Here is a 6,918-nt window from a genome sequence, read left to right on the forward strand (position 1 = left end):
CACTCATGCATGACCACAAGCTCATCATCTCACTGATGAGCTGAATGACACCAGATCTGACCCAGCCCAAGGACACAGGGTGACAGATGAGCCATTGCTGTCCCCAGAACACACACTTCACCCATCTCATCAGGCTCAGGAGGTCAGGGACCACAACAGGAGGAAGGGCTGGGTCAGAGTAGGACCAGCCAGTTCCAGGCACAGCCAAAAAGGCCCTTTCCCCGCCTGAGCTCATCAGCAGCTTAATGACACCCGCTAAAAAGCTTCAAAGTCCCTAATCACTCATCATATTATGGCTGCTCACCAGTGAGGCCAACCAGTACAAACCTCCTTGAAGCCTTTCTAATTAATGAGCAGGAGCTTAGGCTCTCCCAGCCCAAAAGCAACATCTCAAATAAAACCAGCAGCCTCCTGCCAACCCCGACCCCCTTGATAAACCCCTTTAATGGGCTTGTCTGCATCACCTGAGGGCACCCCATTGGCTAAGGAGGAACATCTGTCTGTCTGTCTGTCCTCCCCTGCCTCCCTGCTGTGGGTGGGGAGATGTCCATCTGCCCATGCATCCATTGTTCCATCCATCCATGGCATCCATCTGTCCCCGTGGAAGCCATGGGATGTGCTTGCCATGGCTGCCCCTAACCCTGTGCCAGGTCTCTGGACATGTCCCCTGCATATCCCCACCCACGAGGTGCCCAGAGCATCCCCTTCACCAGGAGGGTGGGTGACAGCTGAGCAGCAGCAGATGCCACCAGATGGTCACCACAACCCAGATAAACTGATAAGTGGGAGGGTGCTGGAGCCCCTCATTTCCTAAGTGATTCCCTGTACCAGTCCCGAGTGGAGTGAGCTCAGGATGGTGGCACTGAGCTCCTGCCCACAAAGCCCCCAGGACCTTTGCAGCACTGGGACACCTGCATCAGCTCTGCCACAAAGGTTTGGGGCTGCTGTCACCCCCCAGGCTCTCCCCTGAGAGGGGCTGAGCACTTGCAACTCTTCACAGTGATGGTTTCTCAAAGGGCTTTGGAACAGCAAGCTCAGAAAGTGCTGGTGGTGGGCTCTCAGGGGGCTTTGGAAAAGCAGGCTTAGAAAGCACTTAACCGCTTTTTGAGCCTGCTTTTCCAAAGCCCCCCAAAAGCCCATCGCTGTGACGAGCTGTGAGTGCTCAGCCCCTCTGCCTTCCCCTTCCCTCTCCCTCCCGTCAATCAGAGATGCTCCAATACACTCTGTGACAAATAAGAAGTTGCTGTGGTACCTTTGACTTTAAAGCAGGAGAAATAACTCCTCTATAACGTGAGCTACCGTGTCTTTATATTCCCAAGCGTGTCTCCCGGGATCGGGGCTGGGGCTCTGATTTAATATTCTCATGGAAACCAGTGCCCTCATCCAATTACCACGGGGATTTCGGTGCAGTCAGCAGCTGAGCTGCCGGTAGCCCCCGGCATGGGAGTGAGCCCTAAGGGGGACCAGACCCACCGTGATCTGGCTGGAGTCACCCCAAAACTGCTGCGAGGGGGGTCCTGAGTTGATTTAGCACCCCCAGACAGGGGCTGTGCCAAGGATTTCGTTTAGACTGGGAAGCGCTGGGGGAAACTGGGAGAGCGAACGAAAGATGAAGCATCGCTCCAGGCGGCAGCAGAGAGCTCTTGGGTAACATCCCTGGAGATTTCCACTTACCGCGGGAATAAAATCCCTCTGTTTCAAACTGGAATGCCTGCTGCTCCGCATCCCCCTCCAGCCACGGAGCCTGGATGTTCCCTGGCAATCCTGCATCATTTATTTTCATTGGCTGACAGAAAAAAGTGCCGTCAGAAAAGCAGTGTTAGCTGTGCTGGCTGGTATGGAAAACGTTGCTTTAATTGTATTTTATTTGGCAATAAGGAAACAGAAGCAAGAACAAACCCTCCAGATATCTCCTCTCTCTCCCCATTTAAAATTTCAATTTGGTGATTTTATGACAATGTTTCTGATAAAGCCCAACAAAGCACATTAAAGTGAGATAAGTGATTTATCCTTTTCTGTGGCACATGATCTTTGGACACATTTCCCAGTCTATAAATATTAAGATGGTTAAAAAAAAAAAAAAACCAAACACAACCAAACTTGTTTGGTTTTCTTTTCATGTCAACTGTTATTTTTCAAAGAGCAAACTCACTATTTTTTCCAGCCCTTTTTTCCATGCTTCTGATCTCTAAAGGCAAAGCCAGGGAAGTATTGGACATCCAAACCAAAAAGCAGCCTCACTCCCTCCAGCCCTGGCCTGGGCATCACACCATCTCCTGCTGTGATTTTACACTTTCAAGGCCATTTTCCTTGAAAATTTCCCTTCCATCCTATTCCCAAAGAAATGGTGTCATTGATTTACTATTGAAAAGGGAAGAAGAGGCTGGCTCGTGCTCTGATGCCAATGCCAGCTGGGAGCTGCACCAGCTGGCCATGATTTGGAGGTTTCCTGACCTTTTCCCAGCATCTCCACAAGTCAGGAGGATGAAACCTTCCAAACTGCCACGACATCAATGTATAAACCTGAGGATTTCTCTGTGCCACCTGGAATAAAAAATTCTGAGTCTTGACTAACCAGCCCAGCTCAGTTCTCCCATCCCGAGCATCCTTCCAGCATCCTGCAGATTTATTTGCTGCACAAAGCTCGCACCCAGCGTGGCAGTGACGCCTTCAAGGCACCAGGTGTTCCACATGGTGCGGGGGGAGCTCGGGAAGGGGTTAATGGGTGGGCAGAGGCAGTGCCGGGGAGTTGCTAGGAGACTTGGGGCTTTAGGATGCTGGATGTGACGCTCAGCCAATGGAGGAGGCCTCTGAGGAGTAAATCTGCTAATTTGGGTGTCGATGATTGCAGGGGTTAGGGGTGGATGTGGGTGCTGAGCAGGGCTGACCCTGACCCCCCCTCCTCCCAGCCCCACACCAGTGCTTTCCCATCCTGCTCCTGCAGTTTCAATTAAACCACTGAATTAATCTCTTGCAATAAACTCGGCCGCTATTGCAGTTTGCTTTGGGATTCATCATCACTTTTCCAGCAAATACAGCAATTAAACAGAGAGGTCTTGGTAGCCTGGCAGGGAAAGCCGGGGTTCCCCCAGGCTGATGGCTGGGATCAGGGTGCCTGCCCCCCCTCAGGGATAGCTTTTGTCAGCCCAAAGCCCTTTTAGGGGCTGCTGATAACGATGGAGCTGGGGGAGGCACCACTGCCCCCCCTCACCTGCATATGCTCCTCCAGATGGCCCAGGCTGCTGCTCTCCATGTGGGAAAAGGTTTTAAATTAAAATCTTCCCTGTGGTTTTTGGCGATTTTTGGCTGGGCTTTTTTCCCCTCACTTTCCATTGCTCTGATCCATTTGCCATCATTAAGTGTAGATGGAACATCGGCACAGTGGAGTGGAGGGGGGGAGGAGGGTGGGCACAGGGTGGTTTTCAGCCAGGGTCCTGCCCTGCAGGGGCAGCCATGCGCCCCAAAACGAGCCCCTCTCAGGCCAAGGTTAGCTCCAACTCCCCACAGCCCTCCTTGGATGCCTGGAAGCAGAATCACTCCTCTCTGGAGAGCCCCTGCTGAGCCCCCCAACCAGCCCCTCTCATCAGCACCAATGTCCCCCTGTGCCACCATCCCCTGTCCTGCCAGAGGGGTAGGAGGGTATCTTCAGATGTCCATCACTCTGGATATCCATCCCAGCAGGATCTGACCTGGCTCTGCTCCAAATCAGAGCCTTCTCCTACCTATCAGCTCATGCTGTTCCCTCCACCAAGCATATGGCCCCTGGCTTTGCAGGGATGGGATGGGGCAAGTCACAGCCTTTCCTCAAAGCCTCATGCCTGGCAGAGGAGCAAGACCCATGCTGGGGCAGGATCTGGCCCCTCCAGGGACTCTGGGATGCCAACTTTTCTCAGAAACAGCGGATTACAGCACATCAGCTCCGATCAATACTCTGCCACGGCAGAAAGCAAAGGGAAAAGAGGAACAAAAAAAGGTTTCTCAGTTGCAGGGGATTTGGGGGTTTTGTTGTGTTTGGAGGGAGAAAAATAAAAGCCTGAGAAAAGGCTGGGCAGGAAGGGTCAGAAGGTGAACACAGCAGCCCCCCACCCCCCTGGGGCACTACTTCAGGGTGGGACTCTCTGTAACATGTGGGGTGCCAGGGAAAGCACATGGACATGGGGTGGACATGGGGTGGGCATGGGGTGGGTACAGGGTGGGCATGGGGTGCTCTGCTCTGCCTGGTACAGGGGGTTTGATTCTTTCCTCCCCAGATCAGGGCATCCACAGCAAAACCCTCCTGGCTTCCACCACGCAAGCAGGGCAAAAGCTGGAGGAGAGGGTTTGGCAGAGGGGAGAGAGAAGAAGAGATGCTCAGTCCCTGGTCTGGTTCTGCTGAGACCCTCACAACGAGTGACCAGGCTTGGGGATGCTCTAGACAAAATGAGGGTGTTAAAGGAGGTTGTTTGGAAACCCAATTGTCTTGCAGGGGGATGAGCAGAAGAGATGCCCCAAGAGCTGCTGCCACTGACCCACTGTTGGCTGCAGCCCAGCACATCTTCACGGGTGGTTTGTCTGATTGTCTGAGCCATCGATTCCTCCCGTGGAAAAAAAAAAAAAGGCCCCGGCACAGCGAGGGATGTCCTGCCGTGCCTCTCAGTGATGGACACAGCACTCAGCCCCTGGGAAAAAGGCTCCTTCCCTGACAGCCAAAACAGCCTTTCCCTGCCAGGCGGGGGAGCCTGCACAGAGCAGTGACAGGGACAGCAGCTGGGAACACCGCGGGCTTCCCCCCTCCCAGGCAGGGACCCCCCAGCACCCAGTGGGGACAGCACCCATCGGGGACCTGGCAGGTTTTTGTCCCCCGGGTCAGCGGCCTGGTGAAGGACCAGCGAAGGACCATCCGGGCATCGCAGCGCTCTCCCCTCGGCTGCTTTGGGATGAGGCTCACGCGCCTTCTCTGCATTCTGTGCTCTCGCCGGCGCGGGGACGAAGAGCTTTGAAGGAGCTGCCCTTTCATTATTAATATGATGATGATGTCTGACGCCGCGCGTGTGCAGCGGCGGCTCTGCCTCCGGGGGCACCCTGCCAAGGAAAGCGCACGCTGTTCCTCGGGGAGGGGTCGGTGTCCCCCCCACGTCAGCCTTGCCCCCCGGCCCCGCACTGCTTCGGGTGTGGTTCTGCCCTGCACAGCCCCTCGCTGGGCTGGACCCACGGGACTTTGGTCCTCTTGCCAGCTCTGGCCTGCAGCATTTTGGGGATGCAGATCAAGCATGGTTGAACTCAACAAGGGGGGTAAAGTGTCACTGAGCCCTGTCTTGGGGTGTCCCACTCCCTGGGTGTCCCACTCCCCTGACCCAAGCCAAACCCCTGCCCAACACCACCACTGCAACTTTGCTTGCTGCCTTGGACCACAACATAGATGACAGTCTCTGAAATTTTTAAAAAAGACTCAGTTTAGTCCATGGATCTGGTCCCGTGTTGCTTCAGCCATTTTCTGCCCCCAGGCCAAGCCGAGACCCCTGGGCAGTGTGGGCAGAGCTGGCTCTGGGAAGGGAAACACTGCCAGGAGCCGCAACTCCCAGCAGGACCCGCAGCCTCCCGGTATCCTCACATCAAACCTCTCTCCCGTTTTTGCCCTCAGGCCACAGCTTGAGACATGAATCATCCCCTCTGTCTGCCTATAGATCAGAGCTGAGCTGCTGACAGAACCCCTTCTCCACCTATCCAAGCCCCTGTCAGCCCCTAGGGGGGCCCATGCCCATTGATGCCCAGGCATGGCGTGTGCCCAAGTCCTTGGTGCACCCTGATCATCCAATCCCTCCTGGCACAGCCTATGGAGCGGAATCCAGGGCTGTGGGGCCATGGGGCTCATCTGGCTGTGGATGCCCATATCCATGTCCCCAGTGCCACAGCTACAGCCAGACCCCATGATGGGTAACAGGAGGTGACACAGCTCAGCATGAGTCAGGGATGAGCCAGGCCAGTGTCCCTGCCATCCCCTGGCCCACCAGAGCATGGGCAGGGCTCACCCATGGCTCCCAGAAACACAGGGAGCCTCCAGGCAGGCACCCTCTATCCTGCTCATCGAGTTGCTCGGAGACTGGAAACTGGGAAAAGCACTGGGAGCGGCCGAGCCAGAGCCTCGCGGGCACCCCTGTGTCAGGGTGCAGCAGGGACACCCCACACAGGGCAGGGGCTGCGAGGGGCCAGCCCTGCCTGCACACCCCTGCCAGCGGGCTGCCAAGCATCCCACCCCGCACCACCTCCGCGATTCGGCTGTGGGTTATGTCAAGGTATGTTGGATTGCAAATTAACCATCAGCCCTCTGCACGGTCCCGGCTCCATCTGCAGAAAATGAGTTGCTGGACTTGGAGAGTGTCCAGTTGTGCAGCTCGGCGTGCCTAACGCCCAGGGCTGACAAGCCACTGAATCACTCCTCCTCGCGCTGCCAGGCCACATGAAGCCAAGATGCATTTCTTTTTAATGATAAGTTTTTATTGTTTGGAGTTCAGCTAAAACAGCCTCCCGGGTGCCCGTGGCCTGATGCTTCCAGAGTGGCCGAGCAGAGCCGGGGGCTGAGCCCGGCTGGTGTGGGCATGTCAAACACCCCACTGGTGGCACGAGCTGGCCGGTCTCAGCTGTAAAGGGAAGTCCTTGAAAACCATCCGTGGGGAAGGAGCTGGGCTGCCAGCCATGAGCATCGCCCGGTAAATCCACACACAACATCACTGCAGCCAAAGGCAGGATTTGCACCTTGCCAGGAAACAACACACACACACACACACACAGAGTACTGACTGCTTGAGGCAATGCCTGTGATTCCCTCTTTTGGAACCAGCCGACCCAGCATGCACCAACTCTTCCCCAAATGGGGTGTGTGTCCTGGAAAGAAGCTGCTTGGACCCCTGCCCCCCAACACACATACAACCTGACACCCCC

This window comes from Manacus vitellinus, unplaced genomic scaffold (assembly GCF_001715985.3).
Source record: "Manacus vitellinus isolate BGI_N305 unplaced genomic scaffold, ASM171598v3 scaffold_27_pilon, whole genome shotgun sequence".
Classification (NCBI taxonomy): domain Eukaryota; kingdom Metazoa; phylum Chordata; class Aves; order Passeriformes; family Pipridae; genus Manacus; species Manacus vitellinus.